Here is a 20861-nt window from a genome sequence, read left to right as displayed (position 1 = left end):
GTTTCTTTACGTTTTGCTTAAGTACTCGGCCCCTGTTTGTCGTAGCCCAAAGTTTTTATTATGGTTAGCTGGGGGACAAATTGGACTAAAACATACTCAAAGGACATCCCCGTATATCCAGTAGAAACAGAGTTACGAGCCTGCAAAGTATAGTCTAATGCATTTCCTATGGACGGGTTGTTTGTTTACGTTTAGCTTAATTACTCGGCCCCTGTTTGTCGTAGCTCAATGTTTTTAGCATGGTTAGATGGGGGACAAATTGGACTATAACATACTCAAAGGACATCCCCGTATCTCCAGTAGAAACAGAGTTACGAGCCAGCAAAGTATAGTCTAACTCATTTCCTATGGAGGGGGTTTGTTTCTTTACGTTTTGCTTAAGTACTCGGCCCCTGTTTGTCGTAGCCCAAAGTTTTTATTATGGTTAGATGGGGGACAAACTGGACTAAAACATACTCAAAGGACATCCTCGTATCTCAGTAGAAACAGAGTTACGATTCTGCAAAGTATAGTCTAATGCATTTCCTATGGAGGGGTTGTTTGTTTACGTTTAGCTTAATATCTCGGCGCCTGTTTGTCGTAGCTCAATGTTTTTAGTATGGTTAGATGGGGGACAAATTGGACTAAAACATACTCAAAGGACATCCCCGTATCTCAGTAGAAACAGAGTTACGAGCCTGCAAAGTATAGTCTAATGCATTTCCTATGGAGGGGTTGTTTGTTTACGTTTAGCTTAAGATCTCGGCCCCTGTTTGTCGTAGCTCAATGTTTTTAGTATGGTTAGATGGGGGACAAACTGGACTAAAACATACTCAAAGGACATCACCGTATCTCCGTAGAAACAGAGTTACGAGCCGGCAAAGTATAGTCTAACTCATTTCCTATGGAGGGGGTTTGTTTCTTAACGTTTTGCTTAAGTACTCGGCCCCTGTTTGTCGTAGCCCAAAGTTTTTAATATGGTGAGATGGGGGACAATTTGGACTATAACATATCCTAAGGACATCCCCGTATCTCTAGTAGACACAGAGTTATGGGCCTGCAAAATATAGTCTAATGCATTTCCTATGGAGGGGTTGTTTGTTTACGTTTAGCTTAATTACTCGGCCCCTGTTTGTCGTATCTCAATGTTTTTAGCATGGTTAGATGGGGGACAAATTGGACTATAACATACTCAAAGGACATCCCCGTATATCCAGTAGAAACAGAGTTACGAGCCTGCAATGTATAGTCTAATGCATTTCCTATGGAGGGGTTGTTTGTTTACGTTTAGCTTAATTACTCGGCCCCTGATTGTCGTAGCTCAATGTTTTTAGCATGGTTAGATGGGGGACAAATTGGACTATAACATACTCAAAGGACATCCCCGTATCTCCAGTAGAAACAGAGTTACGAGCCAGCAAAGTATAGTCTAACTCATTTCCTATGGAGGGGGTTTGTTTCTTTACGTTTTGCTTAAGTACTCGGCCCCTGTTTGTCGTAGCCCAAAGTTTTTATTATGGTTAGATGGGGGACAAATTGGACTAAAACATACTCAAAGGACATCCCCGTATATCCAGTAGAAACAGAGTTACGAGCCTGCAAAGTATAGTCTAATGCATTTCCTATGGACGGGTTGTTTGTTTACGTTTAGCTTAATTACTCGGCCCCTGTTTGTCGTAGCTCAATGTTTTTAGCATGGTTAGAAGGGGGACAAATTGGACTATAACATACTCAAAGGACATCCCCGTATCTCCAGTAGAAACAGAGTTACGAGCCAGCAAAGTATAGTCTAACTCATTTCCTATGGAGGGGGTTTGTTTCTTTACGTTTTGCTTAAGTACTCGGCCCCTGTTTGTCGTAGCCCAAAGTTTTTATTATGGTTAGATGGGGGACAAATTGGACTAAAACATACTCAAAGGACATCCCCGTATATCCAGTAGAAACAGAGTTACGAGCCTGCAAAGTATAGTCTTATGCATTTCCTATGGACGGGTTGTTTGTTTACGTTTAGCTTAATTACTCGGCCCCTGTTTGTCGTAGCTCAATGTTTTTAGCATGGTTAGATGGGGGACAAATTGGACTATAACATACTCAAAGGACATCCCCGTATCTCCAGTAGAAACAGAGTTACGAGCCAGCAAAGTATAGTCTAACTCATTTCCTATGGAGGGGGTTTGTTTCTTTACGTTTTGCTTAAGTACTCGGCCCCTGTTTGTCGTAGCCCAAAGTTTTTATTATGGTTAGATGGGGGACAAACTGGACTAAAACATACTCAAAGGACATCCTCGTATCTCAGTAGAAACAGAGTTACGATTCTGCAAAGTATAGTCTAATGCATTTCCTATGGAGGGGTTGTTTGTTTACGTTTAGCTTAATATCTCGGCCCCTGTTTGTCGTAGCTCAATATTTTTAGTATGGTTAGATGGGGGACAAATTGGACTAAAACATACTCAAAGGACATCCCCGTATCTCAGTAGAAACAGAGTTACGAGCCTGCAAAGTATAGTCTAATGCATTTCCTATGGAGGGGTTGTTTGTTTACGTTTAGCTTAATATCTCGGCCCCTGTTTGTCGTAGCTCAATGTTTTTAGTATGGTTAGATGGGGGACAAACTGGACTAAAACATACTCAAAGGACATCACCGTATCTCCGTAGAAACAGAGTTACGAGCCGGCAAAGTATAGTCTAACTCATTTCCTATGGAGGGGGTTTGTTTCTTAACGTTTTGCTTAAGTACTCGGCCCCTGTTTGTCGTAGCCCAAAGTTTTTAATATGGTGAGATGGGGGACAATTTGGACTATAACATATCCTAAGGACATCCCCGTATCTCTAGTAGACACAGAGTTATGGGCCTGCAAAATATAGTCTAATGCATTTCCAATGGAGGGGTTGTTTGTTTACGTTTAGCTTAATTACTCGGCCCCGTTTTGTCGTATCTCAATGTTTTTAGCATGGTTAGATGGGGGACAAATTGGACAATAACATACTCAAAGGACACCCCCGTATTTCCAGTAGAAACAGAGTTACGAGCCTGCAAAGTTTATTTTCAAAAATCAAAAGTAACCTTCTAACAATAAGTGAGACAATAAATAAGTTGACGACGATATTGAGGTAGCCTCAAGTTTAAAGTATCCTTGTATGGGGATCAATGAGTACTATAACATATCCAAAGGAGATCCCAGTATCTCTTGTAGAACAAGAGTTATGAGCCTCCAAAGTTTAGTGCAAAAATCATAAGTAACATAATAAAAATAAGTGAGACGATACCAAAGTTGACGAACATTTTGCTTAATATCTCGGCCCCTGTTTGTCGTAACTCAATGTTTTTAAAATAGTTAGATGGGGGACAAACTGGACTAAAACATACTCAAAGGACATCCCCGTATCTCAGTAGAAACAGAGTTACGATTCTGCAAAGTATAGTCTAATGCATTTCCTATGGAGGGGTTGTTTGTTTACGTTTAGCTTAATATCTCGGCTCCTGTTTGTCGTAGCTCAATGTTTTTAGTATGGTTAGATGGGGGACAAATTGGACTAAAACATACTCAAAGGACATCCCCGTATCTCAGTAGAAACAGTTACGAGCCTGCAAAGTATAGTCTAATGCATTTCCTATGGAGGGGTTGTTTGTTTACGTTTAGCTTAATATCTCGGCCCCTGTTAGTCGTAGCTCAATGTTTTTAGTATGGTAAGATGGGGGACAAACTGGACTAAAACATACTCAAAGGACATCCCCGTATCTCCGTAGAAACAGAGTTACGAGCCGGCAAAGTATAGTCTAATGCATTTCCTATGGAGGGGTTTTTTGTTTACCTTTAGCTTAATTACTCGGCCCCTGTTTGTCGTAGCCCAAAGTTTTTAATATGGTGAGATGGGGGACAATTTGGACTATAACATATCCTAAGGACATCCCCGTATCTCTAGTAGACACAGAGTTATGGGCCTGCAAAATATAGTCTAATGCATTTCCAATGGAGGGGTTGTTTGTTTACGTTTAGCTTAATTACTCGGCCCCGTTTTGTCGTATCTCAATGTTTTTAGCATGGTTAGATGGGGGACAAATTGGACAATAACATACTCAAAGGACACCCCCGTATTTCCAGTAGAAACAGAGTTACGAGCCTGCAAAGTTTATTTTCAAAAATCAAAAGTAACCTTCTAACAATAAGTGAGACAATAAATAAGTTGACGACGATATTGAGGTAGCCTCAAGTTTAAAGTATCCTTGTATGGGGATCAAAGAGTACTATAACATATCCAAAGGAGATCCCAGTATCTCTTGTAGAACAAGAGTTATGAGCCTCCAAAGTTTAGTGCAAAAATCATAAGTAACATAATAAAAATAAGTGAGACGATACCAAAGTTGACGAACATTTTGCTTAATATCTCGGCCCCTGTTTGTCGTAACTCAATGTTTTTAAAATAGTTAGATGGGGGACAAACTGGACTAAAACATACTCAAAGGACATCCCCGTATCTCAGTAGAAACAGAGTTACGATTCTGCAAAGTATAGTCTAATGCATTTCCTATGGAGGGGTTGTTTGTTTACGTTTAGCTTAATATCTCGGCTCCTGTTTGTCGTAGCTCAATGTTTTTAGTATGGTTAGATGGGGGACAAATTGGACTAAAACATACTCAAAGGACATCCCCGTATCTCAGTAGAAACAGTTACGAGCCTGCAAAGTATAGTCTAATGCATTTCCTATGGAGGGGTTGTTTGTTTACGTTTAGCTTAATATCTCGGCCCCTGTTAGTCGTAGCTCAATGTTTTTAGTATGGTTAGATGGGGGACAAACTGGACTAAAACATACTCAAAGGACATCCCCGTATCTCCGTAGAAACAGAGTTACGAGCCGGCAAAGTATAGTCTAATGCATTTCCTATGGAGGGGGTTTGTTTCTTTACGTTTTGCTTAAGTACTCGGCCCCTGTTTGTCGTAGCCCAAAGTTTTTATTATGGTTAGATGGGAGATAAATTGGACTAAAACATACTCAAAGGACATCCCCGTATATCCAGTAGAAACAGAGTTACGAGCCTGCAATGTATAGTCTAATGCATTTCCTATGGAGGGGTTGTTTGTTTACGTTTAGCTTAATTACTCGGCCCCTGTTTGTCGTAGCCCAAAGTTTTTAGTATGGTTAGATGGGGGACAAATTGGACAATAACATACTCAAAGGACATCCCCGTATTTCCAGTAGAAACAGAGTTACGAGCCTGCAAAGTTTATTTTCAAAAATCAAAAGTAACCTTCTTACAATAAGTGAGACAATAAATAAGTTGTCGACGATATTGAGGTAGCCTCAAGTTTAAAGTATCCTTGTATGGGGATCAAAGAGTACTATAACATATCCAAAGGAGATCCCAGTATCTCTTGTAGAACAAGAGTTATGAGCCTCCAAAGTTTAGTGCAAAAATCATAAGTAACATAATAAAAATTAGTGAGACGATACCAAAGTTGACGAACATTTTACTTAATATCTCGGCCCCTGTTTGTCGTAACTCAATGTTTTTAAAATAGTTAGATGGGGGACAAATTGGACTAAAACATACTAAAAGGACATCCCCGTATCTCCAGTAGTAACAGAGTTACGAGCCTGCAAAGTATAGTCTAACTCATTTCCTATGGAGGGGGTTTGTTTCTTTACGTTTTGCTTAAGTACTCGGCCCCTGTTTGTCGTAGCCCAAAGTTTTTATTATGGTTAGATGGGGGACAAACTGGACTAAAACATACTCAAAGGACATCCCCGTATCTCAGTAGAAACAGAGTTACGATTCTGCAAAGTATAGTCTAATGCATTTCCTATGGAGGGGTTGTTTGTTTACGTTTAGCTTAATATCTCGGCTCCTGTTTGTCGTAGCTCAATGTTTTTAGTATGGTTAGATGGGGGACAAATTGGACTAAAACATACTCAAAGGACATCCCCTTATCTCAGTAGAAACAGAGTTACGAGCCTGCAAAGTATAGTCTAATGCATTTCCTATGGAGGGGTTGTTTGTTTACCTTTAGCTTAATATCTCGGCCCCTGTTAGTCGTAGCTCAATGTTTTTAGTTTGGTTAGATGGGGGACAAACTGGACTAAAACATACTCAAAGGACATCCCCGTATCTCCGTAGAAACAGAGTTACGAGCCGGCAAAATATAGTCTAATGCATTTCCTATGGAGGGGTTTTTTGTTTACGTTTAGCTTAATTACTTGGCCCCTGTTTGTCGTAGCCCAAAGTTTTTAATATGGTGAGATGAGGGACAATTTGGACTATAACATATCCTAAGGACATCCCCGTATCTCTAGTAGACACAGAGTTATGGGCCTGCAAAGTATAGTCTAATGCATTTCCTATGGACGGGTTGTTTGTTTACGTTTAGCTTAATTACTCGGCCCCTGTTTGTCGTAGCTCAATGTTTTTAGCATGGTTAGATGGGGGACAAATTGGACTATAACATACTCAAAGGACATCCCCGTATCTCCAGTAGAAACAGAGTTACGAGCCTGCAAAGTTTATTTTCAAAAATCAAAAGTAACCTTCTAACAATAAGTGAGACAATAAATAAGTTGACGACGATATTGAGGTAGCCTCAAGTTTAAAGTAACCTTGTATGGGGATCAAAGAGTACTATAACATATCCAAAGGAGATCCCAGTATCTCTTGTAGAACAAGAGTTATGAGCCTCCAAAGTTTAGTGCAAAAATCATAAGTAACATAATAAAAATAAGTGAGACGATACCAAAGTTGACGAAAATTTTGCTTAATATCTCGGCCCCTGTTTGTCGTAGCTCAATGTTTTTAGTATGGTTAGATGGGGGACAAATTGGACTAAAACATACTCAAAGGACATCCCCGTTTCTCAGTAGAAAAAGAGTTACGAGCCTGCAAAGTATAGTCTAATGCATTTCCTAAGGAGGGGTTGTTTGTTTACGTTTAGCTTAATATCTCGGCCCCTGTTTGTCGTAGCTCAATGTTTTCAGTATGGTTAGATGGGGGACAAATTGGACTAAAACATACTCAAAGGACATCAACGTATCTCAGTAGAAACAGAGTTACGAGCCTACAAAGTATAGTCTAATGCATTTCCTAAGGAGGGGTTGTTTGTTTACGTTTAGCTTAATTACTCAACCCCTGTTTGTCGTAGCCCAAGGTTTTTAGTATGGTTAGATGGGGGATAATTTGGACTATAACATATCCTAAGGACATCCCCGTATCTCTAGTAGACACAGAGTTATGGGCCTGCAAAGTATAGTCTAATGCATTTCCTATGGACGGGTTGTTTGTTTACGTTTAGCTTAATTACTCGGCCCCTGTTTGTCGTAGCTCAATGTTTTTAGCATGGTTAGATGGGGGACAAATTGGACTATAACATACACAAAGGACATCCCCGTATCTCCAGTAGAAACAGAGTTACGAGCCTGCAAAGTATAGTCTAACTCAATTCCTATGGAGGGGGTTTGTTTCTTTACGTTTTGCTTAAGTACTCGGCCCCTGTTTGTCGTAGCCCAAAGTTTTTATTATGGTTAGATGGGCGACAAACTGGACTAAAACATACTCAAAGGACATCCCCGTATCTCAGTAGAAACAGAGTTACGATTTAGCAAAGTATAGTCTAATGCATTTCCTATGGAGGGGTTGTTTGTTTACGTTTAGCTTAATATCTCGGCCCCTGTTTGTCGTAGCTCAATGTTTTTATTATGGTTAGATGGGGGACAAACTGGACTAGAACATACTCAAAGGACATCCCCGTATCTCAGTAGAAACAGAGTAACGAGCCTGCAAAGTATAGTCTAATGCATTTCCTATGGAGGGGTTGTTTGTTTACGTTTAGCTTAATATCTCGGCCCCTGTTTGTCGTAGCTCAATGTTTTTAGTATGGTTAGATGGGGGACAAATTGGACTAAAACATACTCAAAGGACATCCCCGTATCTCAGTAGAAACAGAGTTACGAGCCTGCAAAGTATAGTCTAATGCATTTCCTATGGAGGGGTTGTTTGTTTACGTTTAGCTTAATTACTCGGCCCCTGTTTGTCGTAGCCCAAGTTTTTAATATGGTTAGATGGGGGACAATTTGGACTATAACATATCCTAAGGACATCCCCGTATCTCTAGTAGACACAGAGTTATGGGCCTGCAAAGTATAGTCTAATGCATTTCCTATGGACGGGTTGTTTGTTTACGTTTAGCTTAATTACTCGGCCCCTGTTTGTCGTAGCTCAATGTTTTTAGCATGGTTAGATGGGGGACAAATTGGACTATAACATACTCAATGGACATCGCCGTATCTCCAGTAGAAACAGAGTTACGAGCCTGCAAAGTATAGTCTAACTCATTTCCTATGGAGGGGGTTTGTTTCTTTACGTTTTGCTTAAGTACTCGGCCCCTGTTTGTCGTAGCCCAAAGTTTTTATTATGGTTAGATGGGGGACAAATTGGACTAAAATATACTCAAAGGACATCCCCGTATATCCAGTAGAAACAGAGTTACGAGCCTGCAATGTATAGTCTAATGCATTTCCTATGGAGGGGTTGTTTGTTTACGTTTAGCTTAATTACTCGGCCCCTGTTTGTCGTAGCCCAAAGTTTTTAGTATGGTTAGATGGGGGACTAATTGGACAATAACATACTCAAAGGACATCCCCGTATCTCCAGTAGAAACAGAGTTACGAGCCTGCAAAGTTTATTTTCAAAAATCAAAAGTAACCTTCTAACAATAAGTGAGACAATAAATAAGTTGACGACGATATTGAGGTAGCCTCAAGTTTAAAGTAACCTTGTATGGGGATCAAAGAGTACTATAACATATCCAAAGGAGATCCCAGTATCTCTTGTAGAACAAGAGTTATGAGCCTCCAAAGTTTAGTGCAAAAATCATAAGTAACATAATAAAAATAAGTGAGACGATACCAAAGTTGACGAAAATTTTGCTTAATATCTCGGCCCCTGTTTGTCGTAGCTCAATGTTTTTAGTATGGTTAGATGGGGGACAAATTGGACTAAAACATACTCAAAGGACATCCCCGTATCTCAGTAGAAACAGAGTTACGAGCCTGCAAAGTATAGTCTAATGCATTTCCTAAGGAGGGGTTGTTTGTTTACGTTTAGCTTAATTACTCAACCCCTGTTTGTCGTAGCCCAAAGTTTTTAGTATGGTTAGATGGGGGAAAATTTGGACTATAACATATCCTAAGGACATCCCCGTATCTCTAGTAGACACAGAGTTATGGGCCTGCAAATTATAGTCTAATGCATTTCCTATGGACGGGTTGTTTGTTTACGTTTAGCTTAATTACTCGGCCCCTGTTTGTCGTGGCTCAATGTTTTTAGGATGGTTAGATGGGGAGAAATTGGACTATAACATACTCAAAGGACATCCCCGTATCTCCAGTAGAAACAGAGTTACGAGCCTGCAAAGTATAGTCTAACTCAATTCCTATGGAGGGGGTTTGTTTCTTTACGTTTTGCTTAAGTACTCGGCCCCTGTTTGTCGTAGCCCAAAGTTTTTATTATGGTTAGATGGGGGACAAACTGGACTAAAACATACTCAAAGGACATCCCCGTATCTCAGTAGAAACAGAGTTACGATTCTGCAAAGTATAGTCTAATGCATTTCCTATGGAGGGGTTGTTTGTTTACGTTTAGCTTAATATCTCGGCCCCTGTTTGTCGTAGCTCAATGTTTTTATTATGGTTAGATGGGGGACAAACTGGACTAAAACATACTCAAAGGACATCCCCGTATCTCAGTAGAAACAGAGTTACGATTCTGCAAAGTATAGTCTAATGCATTTCCTATGGAGGGGTTGTTTGTTTACGTTTAGCTTAATATCTCGGCCCCTGTTTGTCGTAGCTCAATGTTTTTAGTATGGTTAGATGGGGGAAAAATGGGACTAAAACATACTCAAAGGACATCCTTGTATCTCAGTAGAAACAGAGTTACGAGCCTGCAAAGTATAGTCTAACTCAATTCCTATGGAGGGGGTTTGTTTCTTTACGTTTTGCTTAAGTACTCGGCCCCTGTTTGTCGTAGCCCAAAGTTTTTATTATGGTTAGATGGGGGACAAACTGGACTAAAACATACTCAAAGGACATCCCCGTATCTCAGTAGAAACAGAGTTACGATTCTGCATAGTATAGTCTAATGCATTTCCTATGGAGGGGTTGTTTGTTTACGTTTAGCTTAATATCTCGGCCCCTGTTTGTCGTAGCTCAATGTTTTTAGTATGGTTAGATGGGGGAAAGATTGGACTAAAACATACTCAAAGGACATCCCCGTATCTCAGTAGAAACAGAGTTACGAGCCTGCAAAGTATAGTCTAATGCATTTCCTATGGAGGGGTTGTTTGTTTACGTTTAGCTTAATATCTCGGCCCCTGTTTGACGTAGCTCAATGTTTTTATTATGGTTAGATGGGGGACAAACTGGACTAAAACATACTCAAAGGACATCCCCGTATCTCAGTAGAAACAGAGTTACGAGCCTGCAAAGTATAGTCTAATGCATTTCCTATGGAGGGGTTGTTTGTTTACGTTTAGCTTAATATCTCGGCCCCTGTTTGTCGTAGCTCAATGTTTTTAGTATGGTTAGATGGGGGACAAATTGGACTAAAACATACTCAAAGGACATCCCCGTATCTCAGTAGAAACAGAGTTACGAGCCTGCAAAGTATAGTCTAATGCATTTCCTATGGAGGGGTTGTTTGTTTACGTTTAGCTTAATTACTCGGCCCCTGTTTGTCGTAGCCCAAGTTTTTAATATGGTTAGATGGGGGACAATTTGGACTATAACATATCCTAAGGACATCCCCGTATCTCTAGTAGACACAGAGTTATGGGCCTGCTAAGTATAGTCTAATGCATTTTCTATTGAGGGGTTTGTTTGTTCACGTATTGCTTAATTACTTGACCCTGTTCTTTCGATTAACATTAAACATATCTTCTTTTTGTTATTGTTTTATAAATATTAAGGTTAATTAAATTCGAATTATTAACTAGCACTCTCGGTAACGGCCATATCACGCTGAAAACACCGGTTCTCGTCCGATCACCGAAGTTAAGAAGCGTCGAGCGCAGTCAGTACTTGGGAGGGAGACCACTTAGGAACACTGCGTGCCGTTGGCTTTTTCACTTTTTTTTTACTCTTTTAAATTCCAATAGATATGAAACAAGTTGGGAAAACCAAAATATAACCTCTCCGTGTCAAGAGGTCTACTACTACAAACGTATTTACCTAGATATGGAATTATTTCACTTTTTTGAAGTAAAAATTTACGAAATATTGAAGCAGTATTCCAAACATAGCGAATGTACAGTAAAGCAGACGACATTTTACATCCAATAAGGATAAATCTTGGACACATGGAAATCAGTCAATGGGGAAAAGAACAGGAAATGAAGTCTACGCTTCAGCTGTTTACCCTTTATTCTGAAAGCTACATTCACAACTGGTTTGCAGTGTAAACACTATCGTCTCGTCTCACCTCAACAATATTCTTAGTTTGCCAACATGAATGTTAACGTTAAATAACACCAAAGCTAAATTGTAGCTAGACGCACTAATAGTCAATGCGCACCATAAAGAGAATAATAAGTCTGTAGTTACTAGCCGTTAACCATTAGCCCTTTTACTAACCTTATTATTATTATTAAGAGTGTATTTAACTTTCGGCTCACTCTGAACCGTTGATGTCTGTTCATTTCAGACACGAAAATCAAAGCCAAAAGTTTACTTCACCTCAGGCCTCAATTATTTACTCTTTGTTTCACTAAGCCTATTGGGGATAATTCTTGTTATACGCGCCTAAGTCTAGGTCTTAGTTTTCTTCATGAAATTTCTAAACCAAGGATTATTCTATATACAGATGTAGTATAGCTTACGCAATATATAAACAGCCATTTCAAATAACAATATTAAAATAAATCTTTGGAATATCAAAATGAAACAGAGCTTTTAAGCCACAAAAGTACTAAATGCATCATAATTAAGAAAAATACTTCCACATATTCACTTTATATTATGGAAAAAGGGAATATTAATGTTCTGTATGATTTCTTAACACATCAGCACAAGGCTATCTGCTAACGCGACGCACTAGTGTAACAATGGACGGACACACACAGACAAAAACATAGACTGCTTGTTAAATCTTTCCGTATTAATTTTGAGTTGAGAAACAAGATTATCTTTAATATTTAAATAAATATAATTATTTTTAATAATTTTAATCTTCAATTATTAACATTAATAATAGTTAAATCGTTTAAAATAAAGTTATACCTATTATCTTCTCAAACTTTTCTAATATTGACGTTTAAAGTGAAGGGTACCCCTCTTGCCCGCTTTCTTCAAATTTCGGGATATATATACGATTCGTTTCCATTATAATAGTAAGGAAAAAGCGCATTTGCGAAAACCTTTAGTGGCCGATCCCACCTTAGGGAGGCTAGACGTTTCTCGTAACCCTAGCTGATCGCCGCGTATATCCTAAAACCAAACGATGATAATGGAGTAGAAGCCAATGATACAGATTGGGGTCTATGTGGAATAGACGGAAGACCAGGGGATGGTTGTGTTAGAAGCCAATGATACAGATTGGTGTCTATATGGAATAAACGGAAGACCAGTGGATGGTGGTGTTAGAAGCCAGTGTAAGTGCGGACTGGTGTCAATGTGGGATTGACAAAGAATAGAAGATGGTGGTGGTGGAAGCCAGAAAAGTACCAGACTGGTGTTCATATGGGATGGACGAAGACCAAACATGGTGGTGTGAGAACTCAAGTATAGAGTAGCCAACGGAGAGAAAAACAATTTTCCAAATTTCTGTGAACTGTCAATGCGGTCCGGAAATTGGGAACACGTTTGCTCCGATACGCAAACTGCGAACGCGGTCACGTGGGTGTAACAACGGACAGACAGACAGACAGACAGACAGACAGACAGACACACACACACACAGACAGACAGACAGACACGGCCGTTACAGAACCTCTCCTGGACTACGTCACACGGAGAGGTAAAAAGGAAACTTAATTTCTTTTTGTTATTGTTTTAAAAAGATGAAGGTTAATTTGTCTCACTTAATTTAAATTCGAATTATTAACTAGCACTCTCGGCAACGGCCATATCACGCTGAAAACACCGGTTCTAGTCCTATCACCGAAGTTAAGCAGCGTCGAGCGCAGTCAGTACTTGGAAACACTGCGTGCCGTTGGCTTTTTTAATTTTTTTTTCCTCTTTTAAATTCCAATAGATATGAAAAAAGCAAACATATTTTCTTTTTGTTATTGTTTTAAAAAGATGAAGGTCAATTTGTCTCACTAAATTTAAATTCGAATTATTATCTAGCATTCTAGACAACGGCCCTATCACGCTGAAAACACCGGTTCTCGTCCGATCACCGAAGTTAAGCAGCGTCGAGCGCAGTCAGTACTTGGGAGGGAGACCACTTTTGGAACACTGCGTGCCGTTGGCTTTTTCACTTTTTTTCCACTTTTAAATTCCAATAGATATGAAAAAAGCAAATATATCTTCTTTTTGTTATTGTTTTATAAAGATGAAGGTTAAATAAATTCAAATTATTAAATAGCACTCTTGGCAACGGCCATAACACGCTGAAAACACCGGTTCTCGTCCGATCACCGAAGTTAAGAAGCGTCGAGCGCAGTCAGTACTTGGGAGGGAGACCACTTAGGAACACTGCGTGCCGTTGGCTTTTTCACTTTACTTTCCTCTTTTAAATTCCAATAGATATGAAAAAAGCAAACATATTTTGTTTTTGTTATTGTTTTAAAAAGATGAAGGTTAATTTGTCTCACTTAATTTAAATTCGAATTATTAACTAGCACTCTCGGCAACGGCCATATCACGCTGAAAACAGCGGTTCTAGTCCTATCACCGAAGTTAAGCAGCGTCGAGCGCAGTCAGTACTTGGAAACACTGCGTGACGTTGCCTTTTTCACTTTTATATCCTCTTTTAAATTCCACCAGATGTGAAAAACCAAACATATCTTCTTTTTGATATTGTTTTATAAAGATGAAAGTTAATTAAATTCAAATTATTAAATAGCACTCTCAGCAACGGCCATATCACGCTGAAAACACCGGTTCTCGTCCGATCACCGAAGTTAAGCAGCGTCGAGCGCAGTCAGTACTTGGGAACACAGCGTGCCGTTGGCTTTTTCCTTTTTGTTTCCTCTTTTAAATTCCACCAGATATGAAAAAAGCAAACATATCTTCATTTTGTTTTGTTTTATAAAGATGAAGGTTAATTGAATTCAAATTATTAACTAGCACTCTCGGCAACGGCCATATCATGCTGAATACACCGGTTCTCGTCCGATCACCGAAGTTAAGAAGCGTCGAGCACAGTCAGTACTTGGGAGGGAGACCACTTTATTAACACTGCGTGCCGTTGGCTTTTTAATTTTTTTTTCCTCTTTTAAATTCCAATAGGTATGAAAAAAGCAAAAATATTTTCTTTTTGTTATTGTTTTAAAAAGATGAAGGTCATTTTGTCTCACTTAATTTAAATTCGAATTATTATCTAGCACTCTCGGCAACGGCCATATCACGCTGAAAACACCGGTTCTCGTCCGATCACCGAAGTTAAGCAGCGTCGAGCGCAGTCAGTACTTGGGAACACTGCGTGCCGTTGGCTTTTTCCTTTTTGTTTCCTCTTTTAAATTCCACCAGATATGAAAAAACCAAACATATCTTCTTTTTGATATTGTTTTATAAAGATGAAGGTTAATTAAATTCAAATTATTAAATAGCACTTTCGGTAACGGCCATATCACGCTGAAAACACCGGTTCTCGTCCGATCACCGAAGTTAAAAAGCGTCAAGCGCAGTCAGTACTTGGGAGGGAGACCACTTAGGAACACTGCGTGTCGTTGGCTTTTTCACTTTTTTTTCCTCTTTTAAATTCCAATAGATATGAAAAAAGCAAACTTATTTTCTTTTTGTTATTGTTATAAAAAGATGAAGGATAATTTGTCTCACTTAATTTAAATTCGAATTATTAACTAGCACTCTCGGCAACGGCCATATCACGATGAAAACACCGGTTCTCGTCCGATCACCGAAGTTAAGCAGCGTCGAGCGCAGTCAGTACTTGGGAACACAGCGTGCCGTTGGCTTTTTCCTTTTTGTTTCCTCTTTAAAATTCCACCAGATATGAAAAAAGCAAACATATCTTCTTTTTGTTATTGTTTTATAAAGATGAAGGTTAATTAAATTCAAATTATTATTTAGCTCTCTCGGCAACGGCCGTATCATGCTGAATACACCGGTTCTCGTCCGATCACCGAAGTTAAGCAGCGTTGGGCGGGAGACCATTTAGGAACACTGCGTGCCGTTGGCTTTTTTAATTTTTTTTCCTCTTTTAAATTCCAAGAGATATGAAAAAAGCAAACATATTTTCTTTTTGTTATTGTTTTTAAAAGATGAAGGTTAATTTGTCTCACTTAATTTAAACTCGAATTATTATCTAGCACTCTCAGCCACGGCCATATCACGCTGAAAACACCGGTTCTAGTCCTATCACCGAAGTTAAGCAGCGTCGAGCGCAGTCAGTTCTTGGAAACACTGCGTGACGTTGGCTTTTTCACTTTTATATCCTCTTTTAAGTTCCACCAGATATGAAAAAACCAAACATATCTTCTTTTTAATATTGTTTTATAAAGATGAAAGTTAATTAAATTCAAATTATTAAATAGCACTTTCGGCAACGGCCATATCACGCTGAAAACACCGGTTCTCGTCCGATCACCGAAGTTAAGCAGCGTCGAGCGCAGTCAGTACTTGGGAACACTGCGTGCCGTTGGCTTTTTCCTTTTTGTTTCCTCTTTTTAATTCCACCAGATATGAAAAAACCAAACATAATTTTCTTTTTGTTATTGTTTTAAAAAGATGAAGGTTAATTTTCTCACTTAATTTAAATTCGAATTATTAACTAGCACCCTCGGCAACGGTCATATAATGCTGAATACACCGGTTATCGTCCGATCACCGAAGTTAAGCAGCGTCGAGCGCAGTCAGTACTTGGGAGGGAGACCACTTAGGAACACTACGTGCCGTTGGCTTTTTCACTTTTTTTTTCACTTTTAAATTCCAATAGATATGAAAAAAGCAAACTTATTTTCTTTTTGTTATTGTTTGAAAAGATGAAGGTTAATTTGTCTCACTTAATTTAAATTCGAATTATTAACTAGCACTCTCGGCAACGGTCATATCACGCTCAAAAAAACGGTTCTCGTCCGATCACCGAAGTTAAGCAGCGTCGAGCGCAGTCAGTACTTGCGAACACTGCGTGCCGTTGGCTTTTTCCTTTTTGTTTCCTCTTTTAAATTCCACCAGATATGAAAAAACCAAACATATCTTCTTTTTGATATTGTTTTATAAAGATGAAAGTTAATTAAATTCAAATTATTAAATAGCACTTTCGGTAACGGCCATATCACGCTGAAAACAACGGTTCTCGTCCGATCGCCGAAGTTAAGCAGCGTCGAGCGTAGTCAGTACTTGGGAGGGAGACCACTTTATTAACACTTCGTGCCGTTGGCTTTTTAATTTTTTTTTCCTCTTTTAAATTCCAATAGGTATGAAAAAAGCAAAAATATTTTCTTTTTGTTATTGTTTTAAAAAGATGAAGGTCATTTTGTCTCACTTAATTTAAATTCGAATTATTATCTATCACTCTCGGCAACGGCCATATCACGCTGAAAACACCGGTTCTCGTCCGATCGCCGAAGTTAAAAAGCGTCGAGCGCAGTCAGTACTTGGGAGGGAGACCACTTAGGAACACTGCGTGTCGTTGTCTTTTTCACTTTTTTTTCCTCTTTTAAATTCCAATAGATATGGAAAAAGCAAACTTATTTTCTTTTTGTTATTGTTTTAAAAAGATGGTCAATTTGTCTCACTTAATTTAAATTCGAATTATTATCTAGCACTCTCAGCAACGGCCATATCACGCTGAAAAAACCGGTTCTCGTCCGATCACCGAAGTTAAGCAGCGTCGAGCGCAGTCAGTACTTGGGAACACTGCGTGCCGTTGGATTTTTCCTTTTTGTTTCCTCTTTTAAATTCCACCAGATATGAAAAAACCAAACATAATTTTCTTTTTGTTATTGTTTTAAAAAGATGAAGGTTAATTTTCTCACTTAATTTAAATTTGAATTATTAACTAGCACTCTCGGCAACGGCCATATCACGCTGAAAACACCGGTTCTCGTCCGTTCACCGAAGTTAAGCAGCGTCGAGCGCAGTCAGTACTTGGGAGGGAGACCACTTAGGAACACTGCGTGCCGTTGGCTTTTTAATTTTTTTTTCCTCTTTTAAATTCCAAAAGGTATGAAAAAAGCAAAAATATTTTCTTTTTGTTATTGTTTTAAAAAGATGAAGGTCAATTTGTCTTACTTAATTTAAATTCGAATTATTATCTAGCACTCTCGGCAACGGCCATATCACGCTGAAAACACCGGTTCTCGTCCGATCACCGAAGTTAAGCAGCGTCGAGCGCAGTCAGTACTTGGGAACACAGCGTGTCGTTGGCTTTTTCCTTTTTGTTTCGTCTTTTAAATTCCACCAGATATGAAAAAAGCAAACATATCTTCTTTTTGTTATTGTTTTTTAAAGATGAACGTTAATTAAATTCAAATTATTAACTAGCACTCTCGGCAACGGCCATATCACGCTGAATACACCGGTTTTCGTCCGATCACCGAAGTTAAGCAGCGTCGAGCGCAGTCAGTACTTGGGTGGGAGACCACTTAGGAACACTGCGTGTCGTTGGCTTTTAATTTTTTTTTCCTCTTTTAAAATCCAATAGATATGAAAAAAGCAATCATATTTTCTTTTTGTTATTGTTTTATAAAGATGAAGGTTAATTAAATTCAAATTTTTTAATAGCACTCTCGGCAACGGCCATATCACGCTGAAAACACCGGTTCTCGTCCGATCACCGAAGTTAAGCAGCGTCGAGCGCAGTCAGTACTTGGGAGGCAGACCACTTGGGAACACTGCGTGCCGTTGGCTTTTTCACTTTTTTTTCCTGTTTTAAATTCCAAAAGATATGAAAAAAGCAAACTTATTTTCTTTTTGTTATTGTTTTAAAAAGATGAAGGTTAATTTGTCTCACTTAATTTAAATTCGAATTATTAACTAGCACTCTCGGCAACGGCCATATCACGCTAAAAACACCGGTTCTAGTCCTATCACCGAAGTTAAGCAGCGTCGAGGGCAGTCAGTACTTGGGAGAAAGACCACTTAGGAACATTGCGTGCCGTTGGTTTTTAACTTTTTTTTCCACTTTTAAATTCCAATAGATATGAAAAAAGCAAACATATCTTCTTTTTGTTATTGTTTTATAAAGATGAAGGTTAATTAAATTCAAATTATTATATTGCACTCTGGGCAACGGCCATATCACGCTGAAAACACCGGTTCTCGTCCGATCACCGAAGTTAAGCAGCGTCGAGCGCAGTCAGTATTTGGGAGGGAGACTACTTAGGAACACTGCGTGCCGTTGGCTTTTTCACTTTTTTTCCTCTTTTAAATTCCAATAGATATGAAAAAACCAAACTTTTTTCTTTTTGTTATTGTTTTGAAAAGATGAAGGTTAATTTGTCTCACTTAATTTAAATTCGAATTATTAACTAGCACTCTCGGCAACGGCCATAACACGCTGAAAACACCGGTTCTAATCCTATCACCGAAGTTAAGCAGCGTCGAGCGCAGTCAGTACTTGGGAGGGAGACCACTTAGGAACACTGCGTGCCGTTGGCTTTTTCACTTTTTTTTCCTCTTTTAAATTCCAATAGATATGAAAAAAGCAAACTTATTTTCTTTTTGTTATTGTTTTAAAAAGATGAAGGTTAATTTTTCTCACGTAATATAAATTCGAATTATTAACTAACACTCTCAGCCACGGCCATATCACGCTGAAAACACCGGTTCTCGTCCGATCACCGAAGTTAAGCAGCGTCGAGCGCAGTCAGTACTTGGGAACACTGCGTGCCGTTGGCTTTTTCCTTTTTGTTTCCTCTTTTAAATTCCACCAGATATGAAAAAACCAAACATAATTTTCTTTTTGTTATTGTTTTAAAAAGATGAAGGTTAATTTTCTCACTTAATTTCAATTCGAATTATTAACTAGCACTCTCGGCAACGGCCATATCATGCTGAATACACCGGTTATCGTCCGATCACCGAAGTTAAGCAGCGTCGAGCGCAGTCAGTACTTGGGAGGGAGACCACTTAGGAACACTACGTGCCGTTGGCTTTTTCACTTTTTTTTTCACTTTTAAATTCCAATAGATATGAAAAAAGCAAACTTATTTTCTTTTTGTTATTGTTTGAAAAGATGAAGGTTAATTTGTCTCACTTAATTTAAATTCGAATTATTAACTAGCACTCTCGGCAACGGTCAGATCACGCTGAAAAAAACGGTTCTCGTCCGATCACCGAAGTTAAGCAGCGTCGAGCGCAGTCAGTACTTGGGAACACTGCGTGCCGTTGGCTTTTTCCTTTTTGTTTCCTCTTTTAAATTCCACCAGATATTAAAAAACCAAACATAATTTTCTTTTTGTTATTGTTTTAAAAAGATGAAGGTTAATTTTCTCACTTAATTTCAATTCGAATTATTAACTAGCACTCTCGGCAACGGCCATATCATGCTGAATACACCGGTTATCGTCCGATCACCGAAGTTAAGCAGCGTCGAGCGCAGTCAGTACTTGGGAGGGAGACCACTTAGGAACACTACGTGCCGTTGGCTTTTTCACTTTTTTTTCACTTTTAAATTCCAATAGATATGAAAAAAGCAAACTTATTTTCTTTTTGTTATTGTTTGAAAAGATGAAGGTTAATTTGTCTCACTTAATTTAAATTCGAATTATTAACTAGCACTCTCGGCAACGGTCAGATCACGCTGAAAAAAACGGTTCTCGTCCGATCACCGAAGTTAAGCAGCGTCGAGCGCAGTCAGTACTTGGGAACACTGCGTGCCTTTGGCTTTTTCCTTTTTGTTTCCTCTTTTAAATTCCGCCAGATATGAAAAAAGCAAACATATCTTCTTTTTGATTTTGTTTTTTAAAGATGAAAGTTAATTAAATTCAAATTATTATCTAGCACTCTCAGCAACGGCCATATCACGCTGAAAACACCGGTTCTCGTCCGATCACCGAAGTTAAGCAGCGTCGAGCGCAGTCAGTACTTGGGAACACTGCGTGCCTTTGGCTTTTTCCGTTTTGTTTCCTCTTTTAAATTCCACCAGATATGAAAAAAGCAAACATATCTTCTTTTTGTTATTGTTTTATAAAGATGAAGGTTAATTGAATTCAAATTATTAACTAGCACTCTCGGCAACGGCCATATCATGCTGAATACACTGGTTCTCGTCCGAACACCGAAGTTAAGAAGCGTCGAGCGCTGTCAGTACTTGGGAGGGAGACCACTTAGGAACACTACGTGCCGTTGGCTTTTTCACTTTTTTTTTCACTTTTAAATTCCAATAGATATGAAAAAAGCAAACTTATTTTCTTTTTGTTATTGTTTGAAAAGATGAAGGTTAATTTGTCTCACTTAATTTAAATTCGAATTATTAACTAGCACTTTCGGCAACGGTCAGATCACGCTGAAAAAAACGGTTCTCGTCCGATCACCGAAGTTAAGCAGCGTCGAGCGCTGTCAGTACTTGGGAGGGAGACCACTTTATTAACACTGCGTGCCGTTGGCTTTTTAATTTTTTTTCCTCTTTTAAATTCCAATAGGTATGAAAAAAGCAAAAATATTTTCTTTTTGTTATTGTTTTAAAAAGATGAAGGTCATTTTGTCTCACTTAAGGTGCCTTCAGAGAAAAAATAGCAAAATGACTGTTTTTGCCATCTCGCAAAAACCCG

General features: G+C 38.8%; 3 non-coding genes and 21 pseudogenes across 3 annotated transcripts; all 24 read left to right on the top strand.

Moving 5' to 3' along the window:
* Window positions 1–10965: 10965 nt before the first annotated feature.
* On the top strand, window positions 10966–11084 carry LOC149693353 (5S ribosomal RNA; annotated as a pseudogene).
* A 2231-nt stretch (window positions 11085–13315) lies between these two features.
* On the top strand, window positions 13316–13435 carry LOC149693352 (5S ribosomal RNA; annotated as a pseudogene).
* A 121-nt stretch (window positions 13436–13556) lies between these two features.
* Window positions 13557–13675, top strand: LOC149693351 (5S ribosomal RNA; annotated as a pseudogene).
* A 361-nt stretch (window positions 13676–14036) lies between these two features.
* Window positions 14037–14139, top strand: LOC149693350 (5S ribosomal RNA; annotated as a pseudogene).
* A 121-nt stretch (window positions 14140–14260) lies between these two features.
* Window positions 14261–14380, top strand: LOC149693349 (5S ribosomal RNA; annotated as a pseudogene).
* A 137-nt stretch (window positions 14381–14517) lies between these two features.
* Window positions 14518–14620, top strand: LOC149693348 (5S ribosomal RNA; annotated as a pseudogene).
* A 122-nt stretch (window positions 14621–14742) lies between these two features.
* LOC149693347 (5S ribosomal RNA) lies at window positions 14743–14861 on the top strand (annotated as a pseudogene).
* A 137-nt stretch (window positions 14862–14998) lies between these two features.
* On the top strand, window positions 14999–15101 carry LOC149693346 (5S ribosomal RNA; annotated as a pseudogene).
* Window positions 15102–15687: 586 nt separating this feature from the next.
* LOC149693345 (5S ribosomal RNA) lies at window positions 15688–15790 on the top strand (annotated as a pseudogene).
* Window positions 15791–15927: 137 nt separating this feature from the next.
* Window positions 15928–16046, top strand: LOC149693344 (5S ribosomal RNA; annotated as a pseudogene).
* A 361-nt stretch (window positions 16047–16407) lies between these two features.
* Window positions 16408–16527, top strand: LOC149693343 (5S ribosomal RNA; annotated as a pseudogene).
* Window positions 16528–16664: 137 nt separating this feature from the next.
* Window positions 16665–16783, top strand: LOC149693342 (5S ribosomal RNA; annotated as a pseudogene).
* A 134-nt stretch (window positions 16784–16917) lies between these two features.
* LOC149693341 (5S ribosomal RNA) lies at window positions 16918–17020 on the top strand (annotated as a pseudogene).
* Window positions 17021–17157: 137 nt separating this feature from the next.
* On the top strand, window positions 17158–17276 carry LOC149693340 (5S ribosomal RNA). Its single transcript, XR_016383239.1, has one exon. It is a non-coding gene; the product is annotated as a 5S ribosomal RNA (ribosomal RNA).
* A 137-nt stretch (window positions 17277–17413) lies between these two features.
* Window positions 17414–17516, top strand: LOC149693339 (5S ribosomal RNA; annotated as a pseudogene).
* Window positions 17517–17638: 122 nt separating this feature from the next.
* On the top strand, window positions 17639–17757 carry LOC149693338 (5S ribosomal RNA). The gene has a single exon (XR_016383242.1). It is a non-coding gene; the product is annotated as a 5S ribosomal RNA (ribosomal RNA).
* Window positions 17758–17878: 121 nt separating this feature from the next.
* On the top strand, window positions 17879–17997 carry LOC149693337 (5S ribosomal RNA). Its single transcript, XR_016383073.1, has one exon. It is a non-coding gene; the product is annotated as a 5S ribosomal RNA (ribosomal RNA).
* A 377-nt stretch (window positions 17998–18374) lies between these two features.
* LOC149693336 (5S ribosomal RNA) lies at window positions 18375–18493 on the top strand (annotated as a pseudogene).
* A 135-nt stretch (window positions 18494–18628) lies between these two features.
* On the top strand, window positions 18629–18747 carry LOC149693335 (5S ribosomal RNA; annotated as a pseudogene).
* A 137-nt stretch (window positions 18748–18884) lies between these two features.
* Window positions 18885–18988, top strand: LOC149693334 (5S ribosomal RNA; annotated as a pseudogene).
* Window positions 18989–19124: 136 nt separating this feature from the next.
* On the top strand, window positions 19125–19243 carry LOC149693333 (5S ribosomal RNA; annotated as a pseudogene).
* Window positions 19244–19619: 376 nt separating this feature from the next.
* LOC149693332 (5S ribosomal RNA) lies at window positions 19620–19738 on the top strand (annotated as a pseudogene).
* A 360-nt stretch (window positions 19739–20098) lies between these two features.
* On the top strand, window positions 20099–20201 carry LOC149693331 (5S ribosomal RNA; annotated as a pseudogene).
* Window positions 20202–20323: 122 nt separating this feature from the next.
* LOC149693330 (5S ribosomal RNA) lies at window positions 20324–20442 on the top strand (annotated as a pseudogene).
* Window positions 20443–20861: the final 419 nt, after the last annotated feature.

The sequence above is a fragment of the Phalangium opilio genome, unplaced genomic scaffold (assembly GCF_054372755.1).
Source record: "Phalangium opilio isolate 3A_F unplaced genomic scaffold, DU_Popi_V2 ptg000024l_1, whole genome shotgun sequence".
NCBI classification, from domain to species: domain Eukaryota; kingdom Metazoa; phylum Arthropoda; class Arachnida; order Opiliones; family Phalangiidae; genus Phalangium; species Phalangium opilio.
The sequence above is the reverse complement of the archived record's forward strand: the minus strand, read 5'-3'. Positions and strand labels throughout refer to the sequence as shown.